Source organism: Bos indicus, chromosome 17 (assembly GCF_029378745.1).
Source record: "Bos indicus isolate NIAB-ARS_2022 breed Sahiwal x Tharparkar chromosome 17, NIAB-ARS_B.indTharparkar_mat_pri_1.0, whole genome shotgun sequence".
Classification (NCBI taxonomy): Eukaryota; Metazoa; Chordata; class Mammalia; order Artiodactyla; family Bovidae; genus Bos; species Bos indicus.
Window position 1 is genome coordinate 15,477,699 of NC_091776.1, and position 19,827 is coordinate 15,497,525.

Consider the following 19,827-nt stretch of genomic DNA (forward strand, 5'->3'; position numbering starts at 1 on the left):
CTCATGTCCAACAAGTCGGTGATGCCATCCAGCCATCTCATCCCCTGTCATCCCCTTCTCCTCCTGCCCCCAATCCCTCCCAGCATCAGAGTCTTTTCCAATGAGTCAACTCTTCGCATGAGGTGGCCAAAGTACTGGAGTTTCAGCTTTAGCATCATTCCTTCCAAAGAACATCCAGGGCTGATCTCCTTCAGAATGGACTGGTTGGATCTCCTTGCAGTCCAAGGGACTCTCAAGAGTCTTCTCCAACACCACAGTTCAAAAGCATCAATTCTTCGGTGCTCAGCTTTCTTCACAGTCCAACTCTCACATCCATACATGACTACTGGAAAAACCATAGCCTTGACTAGACGGACCTTTGCTAAGTCGCTTCAGTCGTGTCCGACTCTGTGTGACCCCATAGATGGCAGCCCACCAGGCTTCCCTGTCCCTGGGATTCTCCAGGCAAGAACACTGGAGTGGGGTGCCATTTCGTTCTCCAATGCATGAAAGTGAAAAGTGAAAGTGAAGTCGCCCAGTTGTGTCTGACTCTTAGCGACCCCACAGACTACAGCCCACCAGGCTCCTCCATCCATGAGATTTTCCCAGCAAGAGTACTGGAGTGGGGTGCCATCGCCTTCTCCAGACAGACCTTTAAAAGGATTTAAATACTTTCTTAACAGCCTGTGGGTTTGATCTTTTTTTTAATTGGTTAAAGTGAGGAATACTTGGGGAATTGTTGAATTGGTAACTGGTATCTTTCTGTAGTCATGACCTCTGAGGGGTGATGAATAACAACATTCTCAGTGTAGCTGTTTCCATGGGCTGTCTGAACAGTTACACATTCATTTCCTGGTGAAAGCAATTCCTATTCCTGTACAGTAAATCTCAGACAAAACAAAACAAAAAAATAGCTTGTAAATAAAATCACTAAAAACCCCACAAAATTATTGTATAACTTAAGTAACATAATTCATTCTTAGTTGGCTTCAGTGAATGTGTTCAATAAAGGAGACCATAGGTATAGATAGCCACCAGGCTCACTCAGTTGGTAGAGCATGAGGCTCTTAATCATAGGGTTGTGGGTTCAAGCCCCATGATGGGTGAGGTTTGGGGCTTCCCTGGTGTCTCAGTCAGTAAGGAATCTACCTGCAATACAGGAGACCCAGGTTCTATCCCTGGGTGGGGAAGATCCTCTGGAGAAGGGAATGGCAACCCACTCCAGTATTCTTGCATGGAAAATCCTGTAGACAGAGGAGCTTGGTGGGCTACAGTCCATGAGATCACAAATAGTCAGACATGACTGAATGACTAACACACACACATAGGTATGGATACGTGTGTGTGTGTGTGTGTGTGTGTGTGTGTGTGTGTATGCTCAGTCATGTCCTTCTCTTTGCAACCCTGTGGACTATAGCCCATCAGGCACCACTGTCGATGGAATTTTCCAGGTAAGAATACCAGAGCGGGTTGCCATTTTCTACTCCAGGGGATTTTCCCAACCCAGGGATTGAACCCATGTTTCTGTGTCTCCTGCATTGCAGGTGGGTTCCTTACCGCTAGTACCACCTGGGAAGCCCCATAGATACAACACAATTAACAGCTATTTTAAGTTTTATTTTGTATTACTTTAAACCATTGTCTCCTGATTAAACCTCCTTTTAATCAAGTGTCATGTGCTAACAATGTCTCCCTATTCTCAGGTTACTGGTTATTGTTATTTTGCATGGTTGAGGCCTTTATTAAATATTATTTTTCTTCTCTTTCTCAATGCTGGGTTGTTGGCTTCTCGGTAAGTCAAGTAAACAACCAGAGCTTTTCTCAGTGGGATTAAACCTCAGTTCTAGCTCCCTAGATAGGTTCAATGGTTTTTACAGAATAGACATTTTTTCTTTATCCTCAAAGATCCAAGGCAGATCACAGGAATAAAGGAACAGCTTCTGCATTATGCAACTTCAAAGATGCTGATAACTAGCCTATACAGGGAGAAAAGCCTGTCTGAATAACTTTTCAAAATGCTATGTACATTTTGTAAAATTGTTTCTTCTCTTAAAACCGGAGACTATATATTTACAAAGACACACAAGTTTGCCTTTAGTTTGCTCTTTATATATTTGACAATTCTAACTCATCATTTTGTCTTCTAATAATACATTGTGAAGATTATCTTTTAATCTAAACCAGAGCATTTCAAATGAATTATAGATTGTTACGACAGCTGACTTTCTCACAGTCATAGCCATCTTCAACTTTTAAGGCAGCTGTAATTCTCTCAGTTAATTTCTATGTCACATTGCTTTGTGGGAAGTGACTTACCCATTAGAAGAATGATGTGATTGGTAAAGCCTGCAAGATCTGAGTTCTGGTCATATGTAGCTTGGGTTGGCATTTTTGGATACTGACTTATTCCCCTGATGAAAAGTTAATATAAAGATAAAGAGTAAGTTGTAGGATAGTAATAAAAGTTATATCATGATTTCAAGTCCCTTTAAAGCTCATAAACATAACTCATATATATGTAAGTCCTTTTACTACAGTTTGTCTTTTCATTTGTAAATACCTTTAGCATTTTCTGTGCCAGTAAATCGGATCTGTGCCTTATTTGGCCATAACTGAAAGTAGTCTACCTTGGCTCATTTTGGAATATTTTTTCATTTTCTCTACATGCTTCTGATGGGTAGTGATTGGGCATGTATTAGTAGAAATAAGCCTTTGCATCCTTCTGTCCAGCACAAAGTATACTGTAGGCTTTTAGTGCAGTGACTGAAGCCAGTGATAATGTACTGGTAGAGGAAGAAGTCTGTTGTTGGAAGATATTGTTCTTTCAAGATAATGTTGCAGGAGTCAATGAAATTGAAAGGAAATCAAGAATTTAGACATGGTTTTCCTTATGTAAGTGCAACTTTGTTTGCGGGTATAATTATTTATAACTGACTCTTTGATTTGTTTATCCTGTGTCTAGCCAATAAGGCATTTGGTTAAAATATACTCTAAGTAAAAAAAATAATAATAAATATATACTCTAAGTGAGGCAGAGGTTAGAACACTATGACACATTTTGTGGATTTAAAGCCAGTTTAAAACTGTTGGGGCTTGTTAGTTTCTTCCATATCAATTTGAGATTTTTATCATTAGCAAATGTAGCCTTAACTCTCTGTTGCACTTTTTAAAAATGTAAAGTCTCCAGAATACAGTGTTATAAACACATATTAGACTGAAAATTGGTTTTATTGAACATCAAGATAAATATAATTTGGGCGTACTGCATCACTTGTCAGTTGGGCATTCTGTGATGTTAATAGTTATAGTTAGAATTGGAGAGTTGAAGCTCAACATTGTTTATTTTCCACCTGGCATTAGTCATACCTGGGGTAATAGAATGTGACATGGCTAATAAAGTGTCAGTGAAAAAAGCCTCTTTAGGATGGGCGTGCTGAAGAAATGTGGCAGCCACAGCCATTCATTTGTGGTATTTTGTGGAAAGTCCACATAAGGCAAAAACAAAACAAAAAATAGCTTCATCTCATTAATTACAGACCAGTTTTACTCTGATTATATAGCTGTAAGAATTCTAAAATACGAACATCCCTTTTTCTTTCTGCTTTGTTGTTTTTGTTGTTTATGGTATTTACCACCTTTTAATTCTATCTCCAAAGAATAACAGTGAATTTACGTTTTTCCTAATTTTTTAAAATAAATATCAGCCATAAAATGATATTTTACATCATTATATTGAATATTGACATATAAATCTACTGAAAAGGAATTTGTCGTTGTGATAAAGTTAAGGTTTAACTATCTACTCTAATGAACTGAAGACGATATATGAATAACTCAAAGTTTGAGTAATCTAAAGGAATTTGCACGTTGTATTTGGCATGTGTGCGTGCTAAGTTGCTTCAGTCATGTCCTACTCTTTGAGACCCTGTGGACAGACTGTAGCCCACCAGGCTCCTCTGACCACAGAATTCTCTAGGGAAAAATAGTGGGGTGGGTTGCCATTTCCTACTCCAAGATATTTGATATAGTTGAAAATAAGACAGAAAGAACATAATATATGGGAATATATGTAAAATATATTTAGATAAAAAATTTATCTAAAGAATAGGAAAAGCAATACCCTAATAAAAATATGACAAAAGTCTTAGAAAAAATATAGCCAATTAAAAATATATAAGTGGAAACTTTCTTACACTTTGGATGGAAATGTAAATATTGATAGGAATGGTCACTTTGAAATCTGTTTGACTATAGCTACTAAAAATGAACACATATGTACCCATGATCCAGCAATCTATTACTATACACTTACCAAACATGTATTTATCTATTCACAGACATTTACAAGAATTTTCAAAGCAACACTATTCATAGTAGCCAGAAAGTAGAAATTTCTCAAACACACATCAACGATAGAAGGAATAAATAAATTTTGGTATAGTCATGCAGTGGAATACTCAACAACAAAGAGAATCAGTTCAGTTTAGTTCAATTGCTCAGTTGTGTCCGACTCTTTGTGACCCCATGCATTGCAGCACACCAGGCCTCCCTGTCCATCACTGACTCCTGGAATTTACTCAAACGCATGTCCATTGAGTTGGTGATGCCAGCCAGTCATCTCATCTTCCCTCTGTCTTCCCCTTCTCCTCCCTCCTTCAATCTTTCCCAGCACCAGGGTCTTTTCAAATAAGTCACATCAGGTGACCAAAGTTTTGAAGTTTCGGCTTCAACATCAGTCCTTCCAGTGAATATTCAGGACTGATTTCCTTTAGGATAGACTGGTTGGATCTCATTGCAGTCCAAGGGACTCTCAAGAGTCTTCTCCAACAGCATAGTTCAAAAGTATCAATTCTTCAGTGTTCATCTTTCTTTATAGTCCAACTTTCACATCCATACATGATAATAATGAGAATGAGTGAGAATAATGAGAACAATGAGAATAATCCTGAACAAAATTAGCCAGACAAAAATAAATGATATATATTATATAATTCCACTTATATCAAGTTCAAAACTGGGCTTCTTCTTCAAAGAAGAATGCGGTAAGCCACACGAGGCCAAGAATACTGCTGACAGAACTAGAAAAGACTTTTGGACTCTGGGAGAAGGCGAGGGTGGGATGATCTGAGAGAAGAGCATTGAAACATGTATATTACCATATGTGAAATAGATCGCCAGTCCAGGTTTGACTCATGAGACAGGGCGCTCAGGGCTGGTGCACTGGGACGACCCTGAGGGATGGGATGGGGAGGGAGGTGGGAGAGGGGTTCAGAATGGGGACTCATGTACACCCGTGGCTGACTCGCATGGGGCAAAAGCCACTACAATATTATAAGGTAATTAGCCTACAATTAAAATAAATAAATTAATTTAAAAATAAATAAAAATGAAAACAAAGAACTAGAAAAGATAGATAAATTACAAAAACCACATTTTCAAAGATACCTGAAAGCTGTAGAATCAGAGTGCTTTTGCACTGGAAGTCCAGAGAGAGGAAAACATTCCCGACTTGAGCTGAACAGCAGCCGTTTCCATGTGGCTTTTCCCTACAGGGCCTGGAAGCAAATTGACTATAGCTCCTAAAAATGAACACATATGTACCCATGATCCAGCAATTCTATTACTATACACTTACCAAACATGTATTTATCTATTCACAGACATTTACAAGAATTGGAAAAGGTCAGTTTTCATTCCAATCCCAAAGAAAGGCAATGCCAAAGAATGTTCAAACAACTACACAATTGCACTCATCTCACATACTAGCAAAGTAATGCTCAAAATTCTCGAAGCCAGGCTTCAACAGTACATGAACCGTGAACTTCCAGATGTTCAAGCTGGATTTAGAAAAGGCAGAGAACCAGAGATCAAACTGCCAACATCTGTTGGATCATAGAAAAAACAAGAGAGTTCCAGAAAAACATCTAATTTTGCTTTATTGGTTATGCCAAAACTTTTAACTGTGTAGATCACAACAAACTGTGGAAAATTCTTCAAGAGATGGGAATACCAGACCATCTTACCTGCCTCCTGAGAAATCTGTAGGCAGGTCAAGAAGCAACAGTTAGAACTGGACATGGAACAACAGATTGGTTCCAAACTGGGAAAGGCTGTCAAGGCTGTATATTGTCATCCTGCTTATTTTACTTCTATGCAGAGTACATCATGAGAAACGCTGGGCTGGAGGAAGCACAGCTAGAATCAAGACTACCAGGAGAAATATCAATAACCTCAGATACGCAGATGGTGAAAGTGAAGAACTAAAGAGCCTCTTGATGAAAGTGAAAGAGGAGAGTGAAAAAGTTGGCTTAAAGCTCAACATTCAAAAAACTAAGATCATGACACCTGGTCCCATCACTTCATGGCAAATAGATGGGGAAACAATGGAAACAGTGATAGACTTTATTTTTTTGGGCTCCAAGATCACTGCAGATGGTGATTGCAGTCATGAAATTAAAAGATGTTTGCTCCTTAGAAGAAAAGCTATGACCAACCTAGACAGCATATTAAAAAGCAGAGACATTACTTTGCTAACAAAGGTCAGTCTAGTTACAGCTATTGTTTTTCCAGTAATCATGTATGGATGAGAGAGTTGGACTCAAGAAAACTGAGCACCGAAGAATTGATGCTCTGAACTGTGGTGTTGGAGAAGACTCTTGAGAGCCCCTTGGACTGCAAGGCGATCAAATCAGTCAATCCTAAAGGAAATCAATCCTGAATATTCATTTGAAGGACTGATGCTGAAACTGAAACTCCAGTACTTTGGCCACCTGATGCGAAGAACTGACTCATTGGAAAAGTTGTGATGCTGGGAAAGATTGAAGGCAGGAGGAGAAGGGGACGACAGATAATGGGATGATTGGATGGCATCACCAGCTTGATGGACATGAGTTTGAGCATGCTCTGGGAGTTGGTGATGGACAGGGAAGCCTGGCGTGCTGCCGTCCGCAGAGTTGCAAAGAGTCAGACATGACTGAGCGACTGAACTGAACTGGAAGCTAGGGAGCAAGGATTGACTGATGAAAACCACTATTCCCACAAAGTCATAGTAGTCACTCAGCATCAGTGCAACAAAATTAGAGAGATTAGGGCTTCCCTGATGGTCCAGGGGTTAGGGATCCGCCTTGCCATGCGTGGGACATCAGTTAGATCCCTGGTCCTGGAAGATCCCACATGCCTCAGAGCAAGTAAGTCCACGCCTAACGACTGAGCCCATGCTCTACAGCCCAGCGTGCTGCACCTCCTGAAGCCCAGGTGCCTAGAGGCCGTGCTCCACAGGAGAAGCCACTGCAATGAGAAGCCCGCACACCATGACTGGAGAGTAGCCCCCATTCTCTGCAACTAGAGAAAGCCTGTGCACAGAAAGGAAAACCCACCACCGCCAAAGATAAATACATAAATAAATCTTTTTAAAAAAATTGGAGAAATTAAGGACGTGTTGTGATACATTTTAAACCTTTCATGACACTAAAGCAGTGATACCAAAAGCCTTGGAAAGGCAGAGTGAAGTTACTTTCATCTCCAACTCCTCATTTAATAAAAGAGTTGAAATCCTAGTGGTCAAATGATAGTGGCTACTTGACAGTGAGGAGCTGCTAGGACCTTTTTTCGGGCTGAGGGGCACACCTGAGGGTTCTGGGGTAAGTGGGGGCGGAGAACCCAGGATGAGCACCCAGGATGGCTGCAGGCAGGGAAGACTACTAGAGGACAGAGAAACCTGTGGAAACTTTTGCCTATTTTTGGCCAGGTTTGGAAGAACTTGGTATTCTGCCTTTTCAAACATTAATACTGAATTTATATTATTCCTAATTTACATCATTATAAAACAAAATAAAATATTTAATATGTACAAATATATGTAAAACCTTGTGTTCTATTGCATTACTAATGGTGCTCTACTTTGATACAATTATTATGGAAATAACTATATATATACATATATACACACACATATATATGTACATATGTATATACACATGTATATTTTATATATATGTATGGCTTTTACAATTTTACCCTCTTTTTGTTCTCAAAGCAGAGTTGAGGATTTTCAAGAACCAGAAATATTTTCCTGCCCCTTGATCAGTCAATTTTTGGGAATCAGTGTCAAGGAAGCATTACTAAAGTTTTTAAGAGATACATTTATAAATTTATGTATAATATTTAACTAACATTTATTGGTTAATACAACATTTTTAATCTAAAGTACAATATTGGAACTTTGTCAAATATTAGTGATTAAGATGCTTATTATACAAGACTTCTTACATCCATAACAGATTAATTGGTTTTTTACTTACCCTCCTGATGGAAACAACTGTCAACCTGGACAAAATACAGTAAACAACTGTCTACAGTCATGGGCAATAGTCCAAGAATTTGCTCCTTACTGAAAGGAAAAGAATGTCAGTTGAGCCTCACACTCTTTAGAAATTTATGACTTGAAGCAGGGGAGTGATGCTGAGCAGAGAGTGGAGATTTAATAGAGAGGAAAAGACAGAGATTGAATGTGGAGCTAAAGTATCTGATTCAAAGACAGAAATGTGCTGAGGGCCTACTAGAAGACTAGAGGTGCCAGAAATTGTGCAGTGTTAGAGGAGAAGACAGCCCGATTGTCCAGAGTAGAATAACACTGATGAATATCTCAACCAGTTGAAATCCCAAAAAAGTCATGCTTTGCAAGTAAGGACCATACCACGAAGGTAGGGCCACATCATAGGTCTGAAGATAAAAAGTAAATCCTCTGTAACAAAGAATAAAAAACAAGTTTGATGAGATTGAGAAGATCATCCAGTAATTTATCTGCCTGTCCAAACTAAGCTCATTATTTAAAGAAAAACACCTTGGTCAAGATTGCATTAATTGTAAGATGTACAATATCTAGCATAAAGCAAAACAAAATGTGCACTACTAGTCATGTGAAAAAGGAAGAAAATGTGTCCCAGAGTGGGAAAAAAAAATGTAGTCAGCAGACACAGAAACCTAAATGACCGAGATGTTGAAAATAAAACACTAAAATTAGGTGTTATAGCAGTCTCTTGATAAGAGCCATTTAAAGTAACTATCATAAATATGTTCACGGTTTTAAAGCAGTAATAGAAAAAAATCAGTAAACACGCAGGGATTCTCAACAGCAAATTTGAAGCTAAAAATATCCTACTGAAATTCTAGAACTTAAAAGTACAAAATTTAAACTTTAAATACATTACTGGATGGGATGAACAGTATGTGGAAACTGCAGAAGAAAGGATAAGGAAGACCAATAGAAATAAACCAATTTGAAGAAGAAAGAGACGTGTTTTTTTTTTTTTTTTTTTAAATAAACACAGTCTCAGTTACATGTGAAGTGATGTCAAAGGGTCTAATATCTAAAAATAGAGTCCCAGAATAAGAGGAGAAAGGGTGATAAATGTCTGAATAAATAATGGCCAAAAAACTCCCCAAATTTGCTGAAAATAACACAATTAACCTATAAAATCAAGAACCCCAGAAAAGCCACAAATGGGATGAATGAAAAAGAAATCATGCTTAGTCATATCATAGACTGCTGAAAAATAAAGATAAAGGAATGAAACTGAGAGCAACCAACAAAAGTGTGCACATTACACTTAGAAAGAACTGTAACACGAATTATGAATGGCTTTTTAAAATCAGAAACAATGGCATATAGAAAGCCATGGAATAATCTACAAAGAAAATAAAAACTCAAATCTGATAAGTATATATATGCAGTCCGTGGAGTTGCAAAAAGTTGGACACGACTGAGCATGAGAGATCAACTCTTATTATACAGACATCGACACATGTTATGGTAAAAGATGGGAAAATATGTAACATGTGAACAGTAACCTATAATTAGAAAGCTGATGTAGCTATATTTAGATTAGGCAAAGTAAATTTCAAGAGTAGGATTGTTACTTGAAAAAGAGAAATATTTCACAATGATATGAGGGTCAATAGGTCAGGTGAGATAACTGTACTACGTATGTATGCATCCATACGTGAGTGCGTGCTCAGTCTCTCAGTCGTGTCGGACTCTGTGACCCCATGGACTGTGGCCCACCAAGCTCCTCCATCCATGGAATTCTCCAGGCAAGAAAGCTGGAGTAGGTGGCCATTCCCTTTTCCAGGGGTATGCACCCGTAAGTGAAAGTGAAGTCGCTCAGTTGTGCCCGACTCTTTGCAATTCCATGGACTGCAGCCTACCAGGCTCCTCCATCCGTGGGATTTTCCAGGCAAGAATACTGGAGTGGTTTGCCATTGCCTTCTCCAGGAGATCTTCCCCACCCAGGGATTGAACCCTGTTCTCCAGCATTGCAGGCAGATGCTTTACCATCTGAGCCACCAGGGAAGTCTTTGTTATGCACCCATAACAGTTTAAAATACATGAAGCATAAATTTGACAGAATTAAAGGGACAATACACAGATGCTCAACCGTAGTAAGCATTTTTAACAGGTCTCCCCCGCAACAATTGAAAGACCTCCCCCTGCAAAATCAATTCTTCCCCTGGTGGCTCAGATGGTAAAGAATCTGCCTATAGTGCAGGAGACCCAGGTTTGATCCCTAGGTCAGGAAGATCCCCTGGAGAAGGGAATGGGAACCCACTCCAGTATTCTTGCCTTGAGAATTCCATAGACAGAGAAGCCTGGCCGCTACAGTCTGTGGGATTGCAAAAAGTAGGACATGACTGAGCAACCATCACTTCACTTTAAAAATTTGAAAACACCATATATCAAATTGATCTGATTTATATTTGTAGAATACCTTTCTCAACATCTGCAGAACACACACTTCTCCAGTACTTATGGAGTACTTGCCAAAATAGACCATATGCTGAACCATAAAAGAAGTTTCAATACCTTCCAAAATTCACTTTTACAGAGTAGCTTCTCTGACCCGCAATATGTGCAGTAGAATTAAATTAGAAAGAAAAAACAAGTTATCTGGAAACTGACCAAATATTTGAGATTTAAGTAGCACATGACTTAAGTTTCTCGTGGGTCAAAGAAGGATTTCCAAGGGAAAATTAGAAAATGCTTTAATTTAAGTAGAAATAAAAACAAAACACATTAAATTTGTGAAATGCAATCAGAGCAGTGTTTGGGAACAAATGAACACTTTTAAATGCTTATATTAGAAAAGAAGAGTACTTACAATCAGTGACCTCAGTTTTCACATTAAGAAACTAGAAAAGAGAGAGAAAATTAAAACCAAATTAAGCTGAAAAAAGAAAATAATAAACACAAGACAGAAAAGCAATAAATGGAAACAGAAAAAAAAGTTAAAAGGCTAGAAGTTTTCTTTTTTCAAAATCAAGTTGATATATCCTTAGCAAGACTGACCAAGAAAAAAGCAAGTACACATTATTAGTACTGGATTTGAAAGAGAGGCTAATAGTACATATCCTAAAGGTATTAAAAGAAATATAAGGAGATATGAAAAATGAACTACTTCAGGCCAATAAATTCTATAATTTGGTTGAAATGAAGATTTTCCTTAAAAGTCAAAACTTATTGAAACTGACATAAGAAAAACTAAAAGATATGGCAGTCTTGTATCTGATAAACTATAATTCAAAACTGTCCCATAGAGAAAACTGCAGGCCATGAGGCTTCACTAATGAAATCTATACATATTTAATGAGGAAAAATGTCCAATGTTATACAAACTTCCATAAAATATAAGGAATGAGCACTTCACAACCTACTTATGACATCATGATTCTAAACCTAGAGGCATTAGAAGAAAAAACATTCCATTATCCCTCATGAACAGAGATGAGAAATCCTTAACCCAATATTGGCATGGCAATTCCATCATATATAAGAAGGATAATTTGTTATGAGCATTTGGAGTTTATCCCAGGAATGCAAGATTAATTTAACATTCAAGATTTAATCTTATATTGTACCACATTAGCAGAAGAAAGGAAAAAATTATATGAACAACAGAATAGATACAGAATAAGTATTTGAAAAACCCAATACCCATTCATGGGAAAAACTCTGAAGCAAACATCATTCTTAGTTAATGGTGAGATTCTAAATGCTTTCCAGCTAAGATCAAGAGTAAGCAAAGTATATGATTCCATTCTACATTGTACTGGAAGTCCTCGTCAATATGAATAGATAAGAAAAAGATATAAAAGTCATAATAATTCAAAGGAATAATTAAAACTGCCTTTATTCATAGAAGACACATGTATGTAGGAAATTTTGACAAGTCTAAAGTTAAACTATTATAAATAATAAGTTAATATGAAAAGGTTATAGGGCACAAGGCCAATTTTACACAAATCTATTTCTATACATGGGGCTTCCCAGGTGGCTCAAGTGGTAAAGAATCCTTACACGAGACTCAGGTTCAGTTCCTGAGTCATCCCCTGAAGAAAGATATGGCAACCTGCTCCAGTATTCTTGCCTGGAGAATCCTATGGACAGAGGAATGGGGAAAAGATAGGCATAGTGTCAAATGAACATGTGACAAATGAATGATACACATATGGAAAATGTTTAAAATGACAAATTGTCAGGAAAATGCAAATTAAGGCCAGAGTTGTTGTGATCTGTAAACTGACAGACTAACACCACCACACTTTGTTGACTGTGAAGCAGATGAAATTCTCACATTTTGCTGGTGGGCATAAGAACTGGTGCAACCCCTTTAGAAACTCCACAATCAGTAGCTTATTGAAAAAAAAAGTTTCTTTCTCATTCATATGAATTTCAATTTGGCCATTCATGGTAGGTATTGATAGAAGTATAGCATCATGATATAGGGATCTAGGATCCTTCTTCTTGTGGATCTGGACTTCTTGATGTCTTCCTCATTCAGCTAGGAGAGAGGGAGGGAGAACACAGTGGATTGTGGAAGAGGATTTTATGGATCAGGTCTAGGGTAAGTGTCCAGACAAACCTTCTGTCTACACTCCTTTAGTCAGATCTCAGACATACGGACACACCCAGCTGCACAGAAAGGCTGGAGGTATAGTCTAGGTATGTGCTTATGAAAAAAGGGAAAGATGAATGCGTAGCCACTGTCAGTCTTACACACACTTGTTCAGTTGTGGACAGATATGGGGGCCACTTGTCTAATGGGGGAAACACTATTTTGGGAGTTTAAATGTTATTTCTAGTAGTAAATGCATACTTCCTTGGACAAGAAATTTAAAATATAGTGGGTTAAGGGTATGGGATTAGAATCAGACAGATTCATTGAAATGTCAATTTCTTAACCTAGTTGAACCCCTGATTAAATCAGTTCACGTGGTGGATGTTATAAAGTAAGTGACTATTTGATACACTCACTAGTTCTTTAAGACTGAGTTTTACTTTTGTGAAAAAGTAAATCAGGATACCTGTTCCTATTCATTTTAGGAATGTCCAGAGGATCAAATGAACTATTTGAACTATGTTATGAGAAATAAAATATTTTCCTTCTTAGCTGACAAAGGAGTATTAATCTATATGCTGCTGCTGCTACTAAGTCACTTTAGTCGTGTCCGACTCTGTGCGACCCCATAGACGGCAGCCCACCAGGCTCCCCAGTCCCTGGGATTCTCCAGGCAAGAACACTGGAGTGGGTTGCCATTTCCTTCTCCAGTGCATGAAAGTGAAAAGTGAAAGTGAAGTCACTCAGTCGTGTCCGACTCTAGCGAACCCATGGACTGCAGCCCACCAGGCTCCTCTGTCCATGGGATTTTCCAGGCAAGAGTACTGGAGTGGGGTGCCATTGCCTTCTCTGGATAATCTATATGATGTTCACATAAACTCAGGTTTTGGAAAAGAGCCTTTTTTGCATGAGTATCATTATTTACTGGTTTTTGAGGCTCAGAAATACAGACTTTCAGTCTAAAAGTTAAATACCTAAGGGTTTTTTATTTGGTTTGTTTTCTCTTAATGAGAAAATTTCCACTCCAATGAGATGTTCCTGAAAACATTTAAATGAAGGTTGAGACTGTGCCTGGTTTCTGATTGCTTTGTTCTCTTCTGTCAGCTTTCTGGCCTAAGATCAAATTCTTCTCTATCAAAGTAACTTTATATCTCCCCTTGTGTCAAGTCAAAAAAAAAAAAAATGTATCTACGCATGCTTTCCCTGAAAGCTATTTACATTCTCTGGAAAAGAGCAGACTCATTTGCTAAAAGCCCACACAGAACCAGGATTCTCTGATGAGTAGTCAGGGATCTTTGTTTTAGTCCCTACATGACAAGTTAACATTCTGATAAAAACTGTAGCCCCCCTCCCTCCTTGACTGGGTAGATATTTTAAACATAGAAATCATTATTAATCAAAAACTTAATACAAGACCCCTAATTGTAATTGTTTTCATAATATCTGAACAAAGAAAATTTCTTCTGAGGAATTCCTTAATGTCCAGATGTTTTCTTTTAGATAATTACATATCAGCTATTGCTTAAATTGCTTTTTTCAAAATATTCTGGAATTTAATTGGTTATATACTCAGGACCTTCTTATTGTAGTATTTGGATGCCTTCAGATCAGATCAGTCACTCAGTCGTGTCCGACTCTTTGCAACCCCATGAATCGCAGCACGCCAGGCCTCCCTGTCCATCACCAACTCCCGGAGTTCACTCAGACTCATGTCCATTGAGTCAGTGATGCCATCCAGACATCTCATCCTCTGTCGTCCCCTTCTCCCCCTGACCCCAATCCCTCCCAGCATCAGAGTCTTTTCCAATGAGTTAACTCTTCGTATGAGGTGGCCAAAGTACTGGAGTTTCAGCTTTAGCATCATTCCTTCCAAAGGAATCCCAGGGCTGATCTCCTTTAGAATGGACTGGTTGGATCTCCTTGCAGTCCAAGGGACTCTCAAGAGTCTTCTCCAACACCACAGTTCAAAAGCATCAATTCTTCGGTGCTCAGCCTTCTTCACAGTCCAACTCTCACATCCATACATGACCACAGGCACGACCATAGCCTTGACTAGACGAAATTTTGTTGGCAAAGTACTGTCCCTGCTTTTGAATATGCTATCTAGGTTGGTCATAACTTTCCTTCCAAGGAGTAAGCGTCTTTTAATTTCATGGCTGCAGTCACCATCTGCAGTGATTTTGGAGCCCAGAAAAATAAAGTCTGACACTGTTTCCACTGTTTCCCCATCTATTTCCCATGAAGTGGTGGGACCGGATGCCGTGATCTTCGTTTTCTGAATGTTGAGCTTTAAGCCAACTTTTTCACTCTCCACTTTCACTTTCATCAAGAGGCTTTTTAGTTCCTCTTCACTTTCTGCCATAAGGGTGGTGTCATCTGCATAGCTGAGGTTATTGATATTTCTCCCGGCAATCTTGACTCCAGCTTGTGCTTCCTCCATTCGAGCGTTTCTCATGATATACTCTGCATATAACTTAAATAAACAGGGTGACAATATACAGCCTTGACGAACTCCTTTTCCTATTTGGAACCAGTCTGTTGTTCCATGTCCAGTTCTAACTGTTGCTTCCTGACCTGCATACAAATTTCTCAAGAGAAGTTACAGTTATTGGAAGTTGTGGCTTTAAAACCTAAAGACAGGCTATATCCAAGGTTTCCTTTAATAACTGTCTAAGTTTTTCATATGTTATTAGATAAATTATCAGATATATGAATATTGGTGTTATTAAAATACTGATAATTTTATTTCCTCAAAGCATATTTATCTGTCCTCATATGGAGTTTGTTAAACAAATGTATATTAAATTTGTAAGTTATATTGACTTTTAAGATGCTCATTTTTTATGTGGATATTATTCCTCAGCTTCTGTTTCCAAGTTAGCAAAGTGTTACATTTTAATCTAAGTCTGTAGGGAAGCCCTCATACTTCATTTACCTTATGGCTTTAGGTGCTGTTTAAGCACTGTCATAGTGTTCTAAGGAATATTTTTCTGAAATTCTTTACAATAGACCTCTTATAATGTACAACATCTCTAGTTCTTATCAGCTATTCTATTACTAAGATTCACAATTCATATTCTCAAGTAGTCTAAAGATTTCCAGACCCCCATTTCAACCTTTTCTAATTAATTTTGAGCCCTAAATTTCATGGGTTTGCCATCTTGTCAGTATCACATTTTCCTTAAATGTCCAAAGGTAATAATCTCGAGTCCTCATCTACATAGTAGCAAGAATTTCTAAGGATCTCTAGAGAATGTTCTTGAATTCCACAGAACTGTTCTGATTATTTCTGTTTATTTCTTTAGACCATCCCACTGCTTTTAATCATATAGTTGTATTAATCCTGTCTTAATTCCTTGCTTTCCAGTTTGATCAAAAAATAAACATAGGCTCTACCTAAGTTCATAAGACACGGGATTTCAAGTTGACAAATTTGACTAAGATTTTAGGGAAACTGTGATGCAAAACATGGAAAGTTTAAGGATGAATAACAGGTATTACTGCTTCTTAAGTCCATTAATAGTATCTACTCACAGAGAGTTCTTACTTACCTTTGCTCTATGAACCCAAAAATGCCAGAGGAGGTATTTTGGGAAAGTGGTTTTTTTTGTTGTTGTTTTTTTAAAAAAAAAAAAAAACAACAAAAAAACCTTTTCCAATCTTGACTCTTTTATGTTTTCTAGTGTGCTTTGAACATAATGCCATTCACCAAGTGGAGGCTGGTTTTGCTGCCTGAGCACCATTATTATGTAGTTTGAATTATTTAACTAATCTGTTGTCAGACCCTTGGCATTGACCTGTGAAATGGAAGCAAAAACAGCATGAATCCAGTCACTATCCTTTGTCCACTATAAGTTTTGTGTTCCTGAAGATTATTATGCTCCTCCACACTAGAGTTCTCCTTTTATGGGACCCTTATTTCTGGGGCCGATGCATAAAATACACCAAAAATTAAACTGGCATCACAATCTCTGCTCATACTGATGATAATCTTTTATGCAGTTAAATGAAATATTGAATTATTTATTTAGGGAGCGAATCATCTATGGGCTGGTCATTATTTAAAATGCTAGAAATAAAATGATGATTAAAAGAAACACAAAGTCTTCTTCCTTATGAAGCTTACAGAGTTTACAACCTAATGGGAATTGTAAGCTGTTCACTAATGAATCGCACAAATTAGGATATGATGTGTCACAAAGGAGAAGGCCTAGGTGCTACGAAAGCAAATAATGCAGAATTGGACCAGCTCAAGAAGGTCAGGAAAGACCTTAATCTCAGTACAAAGTGCTTTCATGATTTACTTCTCTGACACATGGCTGCCTTAATACAAGCCAATACATACATAAGCCCAACAGTATCATTCAAGTAGTTTCAGAATAAAGAGAGTCCACCAGAAAGACACATTTTACATTTTACTTTTGAAGCCATTAAACATCAGCTATATTGAGTGTTGACGTTCTGCAGGGAGGAGGAGAGGTGATCGATAAATTGTTTTTCTTTTCCTTCATGTTTTGGAAGGAACTTACTAGTAGGCACAAATCAGACAAATGGGGCTTAAAATAACAGCTTTATTACTAACAAAAGCTTGACTAGATGATGTGACATACTTGATGCCAGATGGAGCTTCTAATACTTCACTCTGAAATTAAACTTAGCCTCTCAATCAGACAGAGCTGGACAAATGCAGATGGACTGTGTCTGGTTTGGGGCAGATCCCACTCTTAGAGGCCTAGCACAAGGTCGGAAGCAGAAAGAATGCACAGTTTCTAATGATTTGAAACAGAGTTAGAAGTCCAGGAGGGAGGAGAAGGGCAGGAGTATTAACCTAGTGCAATTCCATCCCAAATCGAGTCCTCAAGGGTGGAGGCCATCCCACACGACAGTGAGGCTCTTTCTGTTCCTTTAATGCATGTGGTTTGATGATTGACCCCATGCCTCACCAGAGTGAAATCTGGCCCCTATGCAAGAGGATGTTGTTGGTTCCCAGGAAGTTCTGTTCTTATAAAGTTGAGAATGATGCTGCTCCTTTGTGTATCTGGTGGACGGTTTCGTTTTTACTTATAAAGCTGCATTGCAAACTAGACAGCAGCCACTAGCCACATATGGCTATTTAAGTTCAAATTAACCAAAATCAGATTTTAAAAATTTAGTCCCTCGGTGACGCCAGGCACATTTCAAGTGCTCAGTAGTCAGATGTAGTAATGGACACACTCTAGAACAGAATGGGTTAGAACATATTTGCACCATTAAAGAACCATCTGTTGGGCAACACTCTGCTGAATAGGGTAGGGCAGTGCATTAGTGAACTCCAGGATTTTGCTGGATCCTAAGACAAAAATACTCTCATTTTTTTTTGGACTGTTTTATATATTGATTGATGTATAGTTGCTGTACAACATTATTTAAGTTGTAGGTATTGTAGGAGACACCGGATTTGATACTAGGTCTAGAAGAACCCCTTTAGAATGGAATACCTACCCACTCCAGTATTCTTGCCTGGATAATCCCTGGAACAGAGTACTCTGGTACATTGTATTTCATAGGGCTGGCAAGGAGTCAGACATGACTGAGTGACTAACACTTTCACTTTCTATTTATAGTTAGTATAAGATATTGGTTTATATTCCCCATGTTGTACAACAGATACTCATAGCTTATCCTATACCCAATAACTTATATCTCCCACTCACCCACCATTGTAGTGTCCCTCCGTTCTTAGCTCTCTCCACTGGTAACCACTACTTTGCTCTCTGCATCTGTGAGTCTGCTTTTTTTGTTGTATAGTCCCTGCTGCTGCTGCTGCTGCTGCATCGCTTCAGTCGTGTCCGACTCTGTGCGACCCCATAGACGGCAGCCCGCCAGGCTCCCCCGTCCCTGGGATTCTCCAGGCAAGAACACTGGAGTGGGTTGCCATTTCCTTCTCCAGTGCATGAAAGTGAAAAGTGAAAGTGAAGTCGCTCAGTCGTGTCCGACTCTAGCGACCCCGTGGACTGCAGCCCACCAGGCTCCTCTGTCCATGGGATTTTCCAGGCAAGAGTACTGGAGTGGGGTGCCATCGCCTTCTCCGTGTATAGTCCTAGTTTGTTGTATTTTTTAGACCCACATATAAGTTATATCATACAGTATTTGCCATTCTCTGTCTCGCTTATTCACTTAGCATAATCCCTCTCAGTTCATGTTGTTGTAAATGACAAGATTTCGTTCTTTTTAGGGCTGAAATAATCTTTTTTATCCATTCACTTAAGTTTCTTTCATATATTGGCTATTGGAAATAATACTTCAGTGGACCTTAGTGTGCATATATTTTTGTGTGTGTGCATATATATATAGTGAGGGTTAATTTTTTTTTTCTGTGTAGAAAATACCCGGAAGTGAAATTGCTGGATCATATGGTAGATCTATTTTTATTTATTTATTTAGAGGAACCTCCAAAATATTTTCTATAGTTTCTGCAGTGTCTGTGTGGATTTATATTGCCACACAGTGCACTAGAGTTACTTCTCCACATCCTCAGCAACACTTGATATTATTCATTGTCTTTTTGACCATTGCCATTCTGATAGGTGCAAGATGCTCTCATTCTGAATTTTGATTTGTGTTTCCCTCAATATTAGTGATTTTAAGCATCTTTTCCATGTGACTGTTGGTCATCTGTGTATCTTCATTGAAAAAATATCTATTCAGGTCATCTGCCTATTTTTTAATTCAACTATTTTTGTGTGTGTGTGTGTGTTGGGTTGTATGAGTTATTTATATATTTTTGATATTAACCCCTTATCAGAAATACCATTTGCAAAGATCTTCTCCCATTCATTAGCTTTCTTTTTCATTTTGTTGATTAGTTTCCATTACTGTGCAAAAGATTTTTAGCTTGATGTAATCCTATTTGTTTATTTTTGTTTGTTTGTTTCCCTTGACTAAGGAGATGTATTAAAAAAAAATTATTACTAAG

The 19,827-nt window shown here is 38.2% G+C and overlaps 1 protein-coding gene across 3 annotated transcripts in view; it reads left to right on the top strand.

Moving 5' to 3' along the window:
• Nucleotides 1–19,827, top strand: part of INPP4B (inositol polyphosphate-4-phosphatase type II B) — a 714,114-nt gene that overhangs the window by 224,145 nt on the left and 470,142 nt on the right. The gene's annotated exons all lie outside the window — the stretch shown is intronic.